We start from the raw sequence: 16,443 nt of genomic DNA on the forward strand, positions 1-16,443 counted from the left end.
GCTCAGCACCACAGGTCTACGCACGACCAATCAGTAACAGAGTACCACTCACTGACCAATAAGATCACTTCGTCGTTGCTAGGGGCGGAGTCTATTTGTGACAGTGCACCTCAAAACAAACAAAAAGTCGCCAGACATGAATTTTTAGTTAAGACCATATTCTGAAAGAGCAGACTTTAAGCTTTAAAATGATGTATAACTCAAATCAAATGGACTCTCCAAACCTATCTAAATATTGGAAAGAAAGCACAATCTCAGAAAAAGTGTGAGTTGAGAAAAGAGGCTCTGAAGTACAGTGTCTATTCAAGCGCTTAATCTTTACCAAACCGTGCTGGCTGTGCGATGAATGGGACAAAAAACAGGAAGTTAACCACTGGAGTAACAAGAATGAAGGGATTATCAGATTAAACTGAAATTAAGCATGACTCATTAACACATTCTGTCCATAATTAATGCCAACTTTCAAAGCAGTAGCACTATCCTTTCAAAAGTTATTAGAGTTGAAAGTGAAGAGTGTGGACAAGGTTTTTCAGAACATTAATCATTAAGCTTCGAACTTTCGGCAGATGACAGACGAGACATTAGACTACAGCATTATGCCAATGACAGAAATTGAATAGTTTCGATCGATTTTCATGATCTGACTTCAAACTTGATTTTCTTGGCTCAGCCGTCAGCGACTTTTTGGTCTTTTTTTTTGTAGCGGGTCACGTATTACCCCCAAATATATTGATTTATTCATTGTTTGCTTTTTATATTACCATATTTATTATTACTGTGCGGGAAGTTGTTCTAAAACTGATGTGCAAAAGTTACAAAGGATGCAGAAGAACAATGATTGATTGTTATACACCTCAGTGCTCCCTGTTTACCGCATGAAACTAGCCACTCTAATGAAGAAAGAATCAATCTACAATATTGCATAATCACCTTAAAAATATGCTTTATATTCTGGTACTTATTCATTTAAATAATTTAATCATATCTTATTCAGCCAAAATACAACAAAAACTCGATATTCTCAAAATAGCACTCTATGAATACTTTACCCGAAAGATACCGAATATATATATATTATATATTAATATATATATAGATTATAAAAGAACACATTCCCTTTCGTACACCGGTGACTCTCTCTTCAACAAATTCCCCATTGCAGGACAACTGTTTTCGTCTGTGAATACATAACTTATATCATACATATATGTATATTTCTTTGCTCAAAGTTTTCACTATATATGTATATTATATATATTATATATATATATATATTCGCGTGCTTTTTTCCCTTCCATGAATGCAACAATACTTTTTTTTTTTTTTTTTTTTTTTGCATTGATACAACCAGTGGAATTTTTTCTGTATAACGGTTACTTTCCTCTTTTTCCAAATTGCTATATTGCCATACCTACCTAGTTATTTAAGAAGAATTTGTTCGCAAAAAACCGATAAGTTCATATTTGCCAAATGGAGATAATTTGCTATTAAAGGTCAAGAAAAATAAAGAGAATAATGATACAATTTTTTGCTTCTTTTGACCATAACTTCAAAAAATGTACCTTTTATTTGTAGTGACAAATATATATATATATATATATATCATTTAAAAGGTATTATTTTTGTACTTTTATGACAAAGACCGTACTTCAAAATCTTCAAAAATGGACTAATCGGTTTTTTGCGAACAAACTCTTCATATACAGTTATACATTTCCCTTATCACACTATCCCACAAATGTGTTTCCACTGTAAACTGAATTGGTGGGCATTGATAAAGGTAAGTGCGCGTAAATTGCATGTTGCTTCACCATTGTTCAAACTTCAGGGCTTGAACTTCCATTTCTTCGAACTCCTGGAGTGCTCAGCATCAGGGAGGTCTCTCTTCAGAGTCCAACATTAGTCAGCCATCATGACTGCGTCCCAGCGACCCTGATACCTGGTCTACATCTCTTTCATGTCCTGATGGAATCTCTCTCCCTGCTCGTCACTCATTGAACCCAGGTTCTCAGGAAACAGGTCCATATGTGAAAATAGGTAGTGCATCTTGATGTTGATGTTGCAGCCAAGGTTTCTGAAAGCAGTCAGCATGTTGTTGACAAGTTCTGCGTAGTTTCTGGCTTTAATGTTGCCAAGAAAGTTCTTCACTACCAGAACAAATGTTATGCTTTCCAAGGTTCCAGTTTCCACTTCATTCATTGAGTTTTTCGAACTCTGGATCTCTGATGAGCTGACGGATCTGAGGACCATCAAAGATGCCAGCTTTCTTTTTCTCCATGGACAATCCTGGAAAAGCCTGGCACAAGTAAGTGAAGCAGTCACCATTCTTGTCCAGAGCCTTGGTGAACTGCTTGATTAAGCCGAACTTGATGTGCGGCGGTGGGAAGAGTATTCTGTCTCGGTCCACAAGAGGGTCGTTGATGACATTCCTTTCTTTGCCAGGCACTAGTTCCTCTCGTACAGGCCAGTCCTTCTTCGTGTAATGCTGAGCACGGTCCTTACTATCCCACATGCACAGAAAACATGGGTACTTGGTGAAGCCACTCTGTTGTCCCAACACAAAAAGTTCACCACTTTCAGGTCAACACAAATAAAACACTTTTGCTGATCACAACCAATTTTTCTCCAGCACATACTTCACCGCTTCATACTTCTCCTTCAGTGTAGTTGAGCGAGCGATGGAAGATTTCAATGTTTTTTATGACTACAAACTGATTCCTTTTCGACATAATCACCCAGAACTATCGGACCCGAATACTTTTTTGTCATTAAAATAAACATTTCCAATCAAAACAATTAATCAAAATGGCATTTTACCCCCACCGACTTCTTCGAAAATGCTCCACACATGCGTTAATGTGAACAAAATGTAAAAAACGACATGTGGCCGTAGCTCAAAAACTTGACCTGATTGAGCAAAACGAATGTGATTTTTGGATTCAGCGCATCAAGTTTACCCTAAATCAGCTGGAAAAAACGCAGACAATAAATTTGCAGTTGACCAGTGATGTGCCTCACCGTTGCTAAGCAACACGTTCTCGCTGTGTCATCCTGTCGCTTATTAACTTGTCCATCTTCACCTTTGTAGCGTATACAATATATATTTGCACTTTAATAACCTCCCGTGAACGTTTATACGCTGACTTCATTTAAACTCATAAATCTCCGTCTATCTCTCCATGATACTTTTTCCTCCCTCGATTACTTTCTCTCATTACATCACTTCCTACGAGCTAACGTAACAACCCAGTTTTTTAAAAAACATTTAAAATAGAAAATATCCTTGTAAGATCTTCACTGGCAAAGACCTCTGTCACCACACACAGAATGGGTCAAACTCTCTGGACATGAGCTTGCTTAAAAGCTTGCGTAACGATCTTTCATAAGTTGAAGAGCAACTTACTGGCTTGTTTTCCTTGGAAAGCTGCACTCATCTACACTGCTTATGAGTCACACGGAGTGAAAGTATCTCTGCGTGGCGAATACATCGATGTTGTGCAGTCTCAACAAAGTGTCAGGTAAGTTTGATGATATTTGGTGGAACGAATTGGTTACGGACAATTTGTAAAAATGGTCATATGAAATTCATCCTCGGAAGAATATAAAGAACAAACATGATATGCTTTACCTTACCTTGTTTATCAAACAAACAAAAATGGCGGCAACACAATGACAACCTATCCAAGGCGTTTATCATCTTATGCTTTTTTTCCCATTAACTTATTAAAATGTTAGGGTTTCTATACAGGCATTTTAAATATTTTTATAGTTCCTAGGCATTGCTGAGCTCAAATGAAATACAAAACAAAAGAAAATGGGTGGTTGAAACCTTAGTTTTTTCTTCAACAATTTCAATCCATCTCAATGAATTGCCTAGGGTAAGGTTTAGGACTTTTTTTTTTTGGACGGCTTTTAGATATAAAATGAGACCTATCCAACTCCTCTTCTTTTTTTTCTACAGCGACTCTTTAGATCAACGTGAAAAAAAAAAAAATCGTCCGTGAGCTCAAAGACGACGAAATATCTTGAAAGAGACAATGTTTAATCCATGCCATCTTGCTGTCTCCGTAAATGGAACCCACGTGGCATCCCAAAGCGAACAGCTAGGTCCTTAATCCATCTATGGAGTCTCTCCGTGGCTCTGGTGTCTACAACCCTCAATGGAGGAATTCTCTGCATTATCCTGTGTCGTAATCAGGCTAGGAAGCAACACAACATCTTCATCTTCAATTTAGCTCTGGCCGACATTTTCACATCCTCGGTCTATCTCGCATCACTGATAATGAGAAGAGAGGTGTCTTTTATTCCATATCTGCTCACCATCTGTTTAATGTTTAATGTTGCCTATTGAAAATCCATGTCTTTGAAGTGTTAACATCTCCTAATTGCAGACAGGATAAAATCAAACAGAACAATGAATTGTCCATCATATTTGCATGTGGAACTATAAGTTTTTTGTTCATTTTCATGCTAAGAAATGACATCGTTTCGCAGTCATGTTTTGGAAAGTATCCTAGTGACATTATCGCCTTTTAAATAAATTCCACATTCGTTTGTTCGCACCTCTTCATTAAAGGGATGGTGCAGTATTGGTGGAGATGAGGACTGAGCTTTTAACTTTTTGTGAGATACCAAGAAAACACTTATGATATAGTGCAGAACATACCATTTTAAGAGGAATTCAAAGTTTATTTGATGAAAATTGGGTTTGGAATGACTGAAACATCAAAAAAAAAAAATAACCAAAGTAAAATAAAGCGATCGTAATAAAGTGTTTTGTCATTGATGCCAAATGGATATTGGTTGGCTATCCTACGTTTGGGCCAACATCGGCGATGGTCGGCAATGGTCGCAGTCGGCATGCTTACGTTGGAAACAACTGTGGCCAATTGTCTTACTTTTGTAACTAATCTAAGGCATCGGGCCAACATTTGCCAACATGGAAATGATGTTGGTCAAACGTCATGCCTGTATGTTGGCACAACATCAGAATATGACGTTGGGTCAACGTCGTTTTAGCCGTCAGACCACCACTGGTCCAACAGTGAAAGTCTGACGTTGGAGTGACGTTGGTATGTCAAACCAACATCATTATATACTAAAAGGGCAGCATTTGTCCAATGTCTATCCAGCTTACAAGTGTGTATGTGTTGGCACAACATTAAGAAATTTGACGTCGCCGCTGACGTCATTTTGGCCACCGGGTCAATTTTGGCCTCAACAATGAAAGCCTGACGTTGGACCGACATTGATTCAATGTCAGACCGACATTATACCAACCATGTTACCAATTTGAAATGCTGCGTTGGCCCAATGTAGGTAAAATGTCATGCGTGTATGTTGGCACAACATCAGAATATGACATTGGCTCAACGTCATTTTGGTCGTCGGGCCACAACACTGGTCACACAGTGATAAAATCGGACGTTGGAATGACGTTGGCACAATATCAAATCAACATAATATCAACCATGATACCACTTTGAATACTGCGTTTTATCCAATTTTAATTCAATTTGAATGTATGTATGTTGGTTCAATGTAAGAAATATGACGTCGCACAGACGTCATTGTGGCCATCGGGCCAACATTGGCCCAACAATGAAAGCCTGACGTTGAACCGACGTTGGTTCAATGTCAAACCGACATTATACCAACCATGATACCACTTTGAATGCTGCGTTGGCCAAATGTTTGGTAAAAACGTCATGCATGTATGTTAGCATAACATCAGAATATGACGTTGGCGCAACGTCATTTTTGGTCGTCGGGCCAGCACTGGTCTAACAGTTAAAGTCTGACTTTGGACCGACGTTGGCATAATATCAAATCAACTTCATATCAACCATATTTCCACTCTGAATACTGCGTTTATCCAGTGTTAATTCAATTTGAATGTGTGTATGTTGGTTCAATGTTAGAAATTTGGCAATCGGGCCAACATTGGCCCAAGAGTGACAGCTTGTCATCAGACTGACGTTGGTTCAATGTCAGACCGACATTATACCAAGCATGATATCAATTTCAGTGCTGCGTTGGCTGAATGTTGGTCAAACGTCATGCAAGTGTATGTTGGCACAACATTATGACGTTGGCTCAAAGTCATTTTGGTCGTCGGGATACCATTGGTCCAACAGTTAAAGTCTGACGTTGGTGTGACGTTGGCACAATGTCAAAAATCAACATCATATCAACCATATTTTCCATTTTGAATACTGCGTTTATCCAATCTTAATTCAATTTGAATGTGTGTATGTTGGCCTAATGTTAGAAAATGACGTCGCTCAGACGTCATTTTGGCCATCTGGCCAACATTGGCTCAACAGTGAAAGTCTGACGTTGGACCGACGTTGGTTCAATGTCAGACCAACATTATACCAACATGACACCACTTTGAATGCTGCGTTGGCCAAATGTTGGTAAAACGTCATGCATGTATGTTTTAGCATAACATCAGAATATGACGTTGGCGCAACGTCATTTTGGTCGTCGGGCCAACACTGGTCTAACAGTTAAAGTCTGACTTTGGACTGACGTTGGTTCAATGTCAGACCGACATTATCCCAACCGTGATACCACTTTGAATGCTGCGTTGGCCCAATGTTAGTAAAACGTCATGCACTTATGTTAGCACAACATCAGAATATGACATTGGCTCAGCGTCATTTTGGTCGTCAGTTTAACAGTGAAAGCCTTACCTTGGCACAGTGTCAAATCAACATCATATTAACCATATATATCCACTTTGAATACCACAATTGTCAAATGTTAATCAAACTTGAAAATATGTTTGTTGAAACAAAGTTCGAAATATGACTTTGCTTCGGCGTCATTTTGGCCATTGGGTCAACATTGTCCCAACAGTGAAAATCTGACGTTGGACTGACGTTGGAACAATGTCAAATCAATTTCATATCAACCATATTTCCACTTTGAGTACTGCATTTGTCCAATATATTAATCCGATTTGAAAGTGTGTCTGGTGGCACAAGGCGCGAAATATTAGGTCGCTCCGACGTCATTTTGTCCATCTGGCCAACATTGGCCAAACAGTGAAAGCCTGACGTCGATCCAATGATGGTACAAGGTAAGAACAACTTTATATCAACAATTTTCTACTTCGAATCCTGCGTTGGTCCAATATTGGTAAAACGTCATGCGTGTATGTTGGCATAACGTCAGAATATGACGTTTGTTCAACGTCATTTTGGTCGTCGGACCACCACTGGTACAACAATGAAATTCTAACGTTGGACCGACGTTGGCACAATGTCAAATACATCATATCAACCAAATGTCCACTTTAAATACTGTGTTTTTCCAATGTCAATCCGTATTGAATGTCTGTATGTGGGCATAATGTTAGAGATATGACGTCGTTCCGACGTCATTTTGGCAGTCGGACCAACATTGACCCAACAGTGAAAACCTGACGTTGGTCCAATGCCGGTGCAATCATGTTAGACCAACATTACATCAACTATATACTTTTCCAGTTTGAAAACGTTCGTCCAACGTTGGTCCAACGTCATGCGTGTACATTTGCACAATGTCAGAAGCGTGAGGTTGGCCCAACGTCATTTTTGTCCGTCGGGCCAACATTCTTTTTCTTTTTTCTTTTTTTTTAAACAGTGAAAGCCTAATGTCAGACCAACGATGGTAAAATGTCAGACCCTCACTGTATCAACCATTTTCGTCTTTGAATCCTGCGTTGGTCCAACATTAATCCAATGTCATGCGCGTATGGTGGCACGTTAGAAACATACTGGTGGCCAGCGCTTTGGCAAAGAGTTGCGTGAGTGTTAGCCAATGTTGGGGGGATAAATCATAGCATAATTATGTAATTCACAACCGGGTATCTTTCAAAATGTTGATGAATTGTAGCATACAGTTGAGTTGGCTAGAAATGGCCTACTGGAGTGGGGTTGGTGTACTATTGGACTGGTACAACATATAAGTTTACTACAATAGCTTGGTCTGAAATTGGGATAAACGTCATTTCCATTACTCTCTTATCCATCATAAGAGAGTCTGTAAATTGAAACTAGTGAAGATATACAAAAGATATTACATGAAAATACATTGATGCCAAGATTAAACTTTGTTTTAGATTCAACAGTTTTATTCTTATTTCCACCAAATCAAATAAAATGATTTAAAGCCGTACATGTTGTCAATCTGACTTTCATTCATTGAATGATGGTTCACCGAACAGAATATAGAAATGGCACAAATTATATTTAAAAAAATTTTACACTTCGTCATGGCAACAAAAAAGATAATTCATCATAACAACGGAAAAGAGAAACCTTAAACGGTAAAGCTATTTAAGTGTTTACTGCTTATATTATTGCACCATGTTCGTGATATAAAGACATATTTGAATACACTATATTTGGATACTTTTTGCCAACTCATAAGCATGTGAAAAAGCAGTTGGGACAACGTTGGCCCAACGTTGGAATAACGACATAGCAAGATCATGAATCTTAATGAGAGAATTGCAATTCAAATATGGCACAAAGTATTAAAAACCGTTAAATTCAAGGATTGATGATGGGATTGAACTGTAAATTGTGCTAGAAATTGTCATCAAATTATTGCTGATTTATTCACAATTTCCACTCGCGTTTCAAAAAGTATTTTGATGGAATTTTGATGAAAATGTGATGAAGGGGTCACACAGTTAGTAACCATGCCTTGAAACATTATTATCACGCGGGGATTTATAAAGAAAATCAAATGCTTTTCTTTCAGCTAGGTATAGGAATAGGTCCAGGTATAGGTCGAGGTATATGAATAGGTATAGGATGTAGAAGCTTATAGGAATAGGGTAGATTGTAGGAAGTATAGAAATAGACTCTGATTCACATGGCTTCTGCCCAGATACAAAACTACGATGGTCTAACGTCAGAAACATGACGTTGGCCTATAAAGCTTTTTTGGTCATTGGACCTACGTTGGCTGATAAACGTTGGCTGATAAACAGTTGAAATGTGGTGGTATAACAATGGGATAGTGTAATAGTATGGTGAGAAACTGGTTGGTACAATATTGCTTTAACGTTGGGATAACGTAATTCCACAGTGGGAAAAGTGGTGAATATAACATTGGTCTAAGGTAGGAATAACACCATAACAAGTTTGAGAAGTGTTGGGTATAATGTACATCGATAAATTTCTAATTATCAACATTATTCATGGTGGATCAACGGTGGGATAAAGTCATTACAAGGTGGAATAGTGGTCGATGCAGCGTTGATCCAATGGTAGGATAGCGTCGTAACAGAGTCGAAAAGTGGTTGGTTTAATGTTGGGATAACGTCATTGTAAAGTCGAAAAGGAAATGGTTTAACTGTGTGATAATGTCATACTACAGTGGAAAAATGGTTGTTATAGCGTTTAGCTTTAACGTTATGACAGGGTGGAAAAGCGCGTGATATAACTTTAGTATTACGTTAAGATTTCACTGTTGGGCCAACGACGGCCAAATTGACGTTGGATCCACGTCATGTTTCTGACGTTGCGCCAACATACACACATGTAGTTGGGCCAACGTTGGGCCAGTGCATCATGCAAAGTGGAAGAATTGCTGGTATAACGTTGGTCTGATATTGCACCAACGTCGGCCCAACATAAGGCTTTTACCGTTGGACCAACGTTGGCCCGATGGCCAAAATGACGTCGGAGCGACGTCAAGTTTCTGTTGTTGGCCCGACGTACATGTATGCCGTTGGACAAACGTTGGGCCAACGCAGCATTGCTATCTGGGATAAGACTGCGAATGATACTGTTTATCAAAAACCGTTTCTATAGAATAAACCGTCACCATGACGGTTTAGTGAGAAAATTATTGATATTATACAAATGATGCACAGGATAGTATAGAGTGCGTTAGTGAAGGTGCGGCGCACTCGAGAGTATTGACAATGGTGCAACATGCATGAGGCGTACAGTAATACGAAATACTCTTAATACGTACAGTAATACGAAATACTCTTAATCGAAATAATCTTATACGTACAGTACTTATATTATAAGTACTGTACGTATAAGAGTATACGTACGCCACATGTTATGCACAAGAAATGCCGACTGGCAGCCCGAACTAGAAGTTGTTTACATGCAGGATTGACAGCGCGTATAGTAGCGCGTGACGCACTTGGAACAACTGATTGAGTGCGCACTGCTAGTGTAAACATTGTGACGTCAGGCCGTGCATGATCGTAAAAATTAATGCGCGCACACGTGACTCATTTCAGCGCTTCCAATTGGCTTCATTCTTGAACCCATTTTATAGTTCCTTGTATTATTTGCAGCTTTATTGCGAAATATGTGTACGGTATATACATGATGTTTTGTAATGCAACTAACTAAACTATACAAATGCATCCAATGTGATAATTTGAAGTTGTTTGTTGTTGTTGCTTTTAATCACTGCTCCGTGTTAAGTAGTGGCTTTAAAATCCAAACATCAAAATCAATAAGATATGACATTGAATTAGACAGTCCTTGTGAATGAATTCTAAATTTGCAAGTGTCTTACGGAATAGTGGTAATGAATACTATATAAAAGAAGGATTGGGCATTAAATCGAGTTTTACTCAAAGAAATTACGTTAAAAAAGCAGAATAGAACTCCATGGATTCTCAAATATGAGGGAAATGTTTCCCCTAAAATGAAAATAAAAGCACTGTCAAACCTCTTGTCTCAGGTCATTGGCTCTTGAACAGTAAACTATCAAATGTCTGTTTTCTAGTGTATGGTTTAAACACATCATTAGGTGAATAATGGAATACTGAACAACATGTATGGTCTGGAAATCAGGGCTAGGTAATGCATAATGCCGCAGGTACATATTGTAGGCCAATGTGAAAGGCAATGATGAAGAGCGACCTCTATCGACTCATGGCAGGACAATCTGACCCAAAAGCTACTTCGGGGTGGAGAGTCCGCCCTGGCACGAAACTTTCGATGTTCCCATACACTTAAAGGACAAGTTCACCTTCATAAACATAAGGATTGAGAGAATGCAACAATATTCGTAGAACACATCAGTGAAAGTTTGAGGAAAATTGGACAATCGATGCAAAAGTTATGAATTTTTAAAATTTTTGTGTTGGAACCGCTGGATGAGGAGACTACTACAGCTTGTGAGTCATATGCGTACAACAGTATAAAGAAAATGTAAAAGAAAATTCAACATATTTTCACTTTTTTTCGCATAATAAAAGAGCTCTTGACTTGCCTCTTTCTAAAGGCAGGGGGAATAATATTACCCATAACATTTGTCGGTAACGAGTCAGGGGAATGTGTACTTTTTTTCAAAAGATGGCATTTTGTGAAATTCTCTTTATATTTTCCTTATTGTTGTACGCATGTGACATCTAAGTTATTCATACACTGCAGTAGTCTTCTCATCCAGCGGTTACTGCACAAAAACTTCAAAAATTCATAACTTTTGAACGGATTGTCTGATTTTCCTCAAACTTTCACTGATGTGTTCTACTAATATTGCTACATTCTCTCAATCCTTGTTTATGAAGGTGAACTTGTCCTTTAATAAAATCACGTCGTAAAACGGCCAACTGCTAGGCCTACTTCCTGTCCTCATAAATACAATGTCGTGTGTAGGCCCTACGTGTACTATCCATGATTTCTGATCAAAGGTTGAGGTACATAGTGTATCATCACATGGCTAACTAGTCAGGCAATACACAATGAAACAAACCCATACACAATCATTCACATCATAATCACACACATTCATTTACTGATAGGATATCATATACCGCACTTGGACAGTAGTACACAATCACTGTCTTGCTCGGCCGGAGAAGGAATGTAGGAAAGCGTTTATAGCTGTGTGAGGACGTATACGGAAAGTTGGTAAGTATACTTTAAACTGTAGGATACCTCCCTGAATATGAAACCTAAATATATCTTGTCTCTTGACAAAAGAATATGAAAGTCTTTCTGCTGTGTGTGTTATATTGGTCATTTACATGTATGCAAAATTCAAGTAATCTCCCTCAATTCTCTTTAAAATTCCCCCGACATTCCTGAGCGAATGTGGGCAGCGTTGCACACGTTCACAAAAGGTAATAAGCAACATGTTCAACGTCATTCTTTCTTGCAGAAAACAGACTCTTACTTGTTCGTCACACACTGAGTTTAAAACAGGTAGAGACAAAATGGAGAAAAACACAAATGATGAAAGCCAAAAAAACAAAAACTGCATTCATAAATCAAGGTTAGACAATTGGAACTTGCTTGAAAATAGTGAGTGGTTCTTCGTGATAGTTCACATTTTAACTGACAGCAAAATACACGCACACACATACTCACCGAACAAACAAACAAACAAACAAACAAACTCCTCCAATTTTTTTTTCGATTCTCAGAATCGTTAACGGCAAAATCATTTTATTCCAAACATCCGCTCATAACGATACCGCAAACGCACTAATGCGTATATTTTGCGATGTCGTTAGTTACATTTTTTTTTTCTAATGTGCAACACGGACCACATGCGAATGAGTATGAAAAACTAATAATGGCAATACGCAAAAAAAAAAAAAAAAATTAAGAGCAAGTTGAAATCACATGATATTGTGGAAGGATAAGGCCTGCAGCATCCGTCGCAAGTAAGAGGCAAGGTCCATCCTTACACTACGTTGCTTTCTTTGCGAAGACAAAGCAGAGAAGTACATCACGGGAAATTTTAGGGGAAAATCAGGCACACACGCAAAAAGAAAAAAAAAAGCTATGACCTGATATAGTTTACTGAGTAAGACAAATTGGCAACTCTGTGTGACGTAGGTGTTGAGCACCTCTCCATTCGTTTTGTAAAGATGTCACAAATTTTCATTCTTTTGAAAGTATGTTGGCAGAGACAGAACTTATCTGCTTATGAGGATATGCAAAAACGGATTGCAGTGCACTCTTATTATTGTACCAAGAACAGATCTAAAGATTTTTTTTCCTCGTGAGAAAAATGAAAATTTTGGACTTTTTTGTGTACAAACGGGATGTTTTTGTTTTCGAGCAACATAATTATCATGATTGACCTTACATAATTATTAAGATATTTGTCCAATGTGTGTGTGTATGTATGTGTGTGTGCGTGTGTACCCTTGAGCGACCAAATTTTTGTCGGCAGCAACAGCTAGAGATATGTTACACTCAATATTCTCTCTTCAGGAACATGCACTTTCATCTGCACACGTCACGTATTATAAGCATCTATCGACTCATGTCAAGCCTGTCTACCACTTAAAAAACAAAACAAAACAAAACAAAAACAAAATATGAATAGCCAGGCACATCATAATAAATACAAAATTTAAATTTCTATTCATGAATAATAATTGCAGAGAAGCGTATTGATTATACCAGAGCAATATTCTGCTAATGCCAAATAATTGACATTTTAACTTGCATTAATTAATTGTAGTGGAAACACAAAAGAGAGAAAAAAAAAATTATTATAAAAGGCCAAAAATGCCAGACAAGATGTACCACATGAGATTAGTATCTGAATCTTAAGATTTGAAACCTTGAAACTAAAAGGAAGTCATATAATGTAAAAATAAAAAATAAATAAATAAAAAAAATGTATGGCTACACACAAAGTCACACTGACATGCATACTTAATCACTGACAGAAAATTACTTAAATCAGCAATCCCTGATATAATTCAGATTGAATTTAATAGTAAAACTGCACAGGTATGTGAATGATGTTGACACAGTACAAGCATATTGGGGATCATCATTATTTATTTCCCTCCGAAGATTCCCTCGTGAAATGCTAAATGTAGCCTCATGCCCTCCCCCCCCCCCCCCCATGTGGTGGTAGCTATGATTTAGATAATGAAATATAATTTCTAAAACCAGTCATTGGCTTTGACCAATTGTCATCTTACATACTAGAGTACATAGAATATATCAGTTATACAAGATATGTGCAGTAAATACTCCAATATCCTGAACAAACAAACAAAGAATCAAAGTAAGTTGGTCAGATTAGAAAAAAAAAGAACAACAACAAAACGAACAAAAATAAATCTCCCTCCTGCATGATGTAATTTTTGAGGAAAAGTCTGTTCAAGTAAAAAAAAAAAAAAAAAAAAAAAAAAAAAAAAAAACTTTCTTAGCACCAACTGCAGGCTGAATAAAGGACAAAGTAGAAGAAAAAGATGAAAAGGTGGAAAAAGACAAAAAGATTTCATAGACAAATGGAAAAGAAGAAAAAGAGAGGAGATGAAGAAGAAAAATATTTAAGCTCTATAACTCAGTGAAAGGATCACTCCAATACCATAACACTTTGTCCAAATACTTCTTACACCTGTGCAAAGACTTACCTTCCTATATTAGCAAGTTACATACAGATAAATAAATACAATATACACTCAATCCATATAAAAATCTCTTTGTGCCATGTGAGTACATATCCATCAATATATACTTCTAATTTCAAACATATACAATTCACCTTCCATTGACATCAAATTTTGTGAGAATGTTACAATAAATTCTCTGAAACAGTGAGGAAACAAACAAACACAGGCACACAAAAAAACAGCTTTTCCCCCAACAATTCAATCACTTTAAAATTGATCCATGGCAGTAAAACAACAACAACACAAAAAGACAAAGAAGAAACAAATTCAGGTTGAGAAAAAAAAAAAAACATATCCATATGATTTATATGAATCACAAATAGTCCAACTACATAGTCAGACGCATTGCTACACCACTCCGGGGGACTACTGACTGATACAAAACATGAAGCCTTTCATAATACTCTCTCATGCTGTAGGTCCAATATTGAAGGATTTCCAAACAGTCTGACACTCCCATTTCACTCTATACAGCCAGTTCACAGTTCTACTTTGCAAACGAGCAGAAAAAAGGTCGTTCATACCAAACAGGCATGTTGTTTTTAAAATCAAGGGGGATAAGCATCAGTGATGTAATGATTATTAATGTGATCCTTAAGAATGCTGATTGCCAGCACATTGGTACTGGTATTTGGCATTATTAATAGAGATTGTGAATACACTGTATGTGATACATTCAATGCAAACTAATGTAATGGATGCTTTCCCAAGTGTCAACTGACTAATTAAATTAAATCCGTTTATTTTCATTTTTTCCCCTAGCAAAACATAACACAGAATAAATCAGGAATTACAACAAAGACATGTTTTAAATTTTACATGATAGATAATGTTTAAAAAATAAAATTATACATGCATACTGGCAAAATACAAAGGTATGTTTAGAGAAAAAAAAATAGAGAATTGACTGGTCATCTGGTCAGAGAAAGTTTACTTTTTGTTTGAATAGGATCGATGAATTCCATAAATTGTTACGTAAAGCCTACGCTTTATATGTCGCTCTGAAAACGAATAAAGTGCCCCTAATACATGTATTCGCACAAATGTGCCCATGAGCTAACTCCGAACTGGCTTATTCAGTACAATCAATACAAAATTGGTGTGAGCTAACTGCGAACTGGCTTATTCAGTACAATCAACATAAAATTGGTGTGAGCTAACTGCGAACTGGCTTATTCAGTACAATCAACACAAATTGGTGTGCGCTAACTCCGAACTGGCTTATTCAGTACAATCAACGCAAAATTGGTGTGAAATTGCGCTTTGAGTACCACAAAGTCGCTACCATGATGTATGAAACCAGCAAGACTTTACAATGTTCCGACCGTGATACTTATCCCTTTGTTTGTGTGCTTTAAGTACCAGTTGGTACAGAAACCTAAAGTTGTACACACTGTCCAAAGTCACTGGCAAAAAAAAAAAAAAACAACCCCCCCCCCCAAAAAAAAAAACAAACAAACACAAACAAACAAACAAAAAAACATTAATTTTCATCAGGCGATTAGTGCATCTTTTAGATGTTGATAAAATGGCCAACCTTCAAGAAAAAAGAAAAAGAACACATTCTGCAGGACCATTGCAAGGCCATATGATTACCAAATATTTTTCCTCTGATCTACTACTTTCCCTCCCCCCCCCCCCCTTACATACTACTTTTTCTTCTTGTTTTTTTTTTTTCATTCCCTTACTCTCAGTGGTAGTGCTAGATATAATGTGATGTGGAATTTTGCCTCATTTATGGAATAACAGAAATGATTTCATGAGTTAAATGAATTCAACAGGGCATGTACAATAGCATCACCATATCTACTGGAAAGTTGGAAAGTCATGTTAATCAGATTTTCCTCATCATAAACCAATGGCATAATGAGTAATGAATGATATGCAGAAAACGATGCAAAATCGTATCAATTGACGGTGTCAAATATGATCTTCAATGGGAGTGAACCTGCATTATGCTCAGATGACATAATGTTAATTCACTGAGAAACCTGAGCAGCTGTGACAAGAATAGATCTGTACATCTGTAAATTTTAATC

This window comes from Diadema antillarum, unplaced genomic scaffold, assembly GCF_040938485.1.
Source record: "Diadema antillarum isolate AM-2024a unplaced genomic scaffold, OU_Dant_1.0 seq00001299_RagTag, whole genome shotgun sequence".
Classification (NCBI taxonomy): domain Eukaryota; kingdom Metazoa; phylum Echinodermata; class Echinoidea; order Diadematoida; family Diadematidae; genus Diadema; species Diadema antillarum.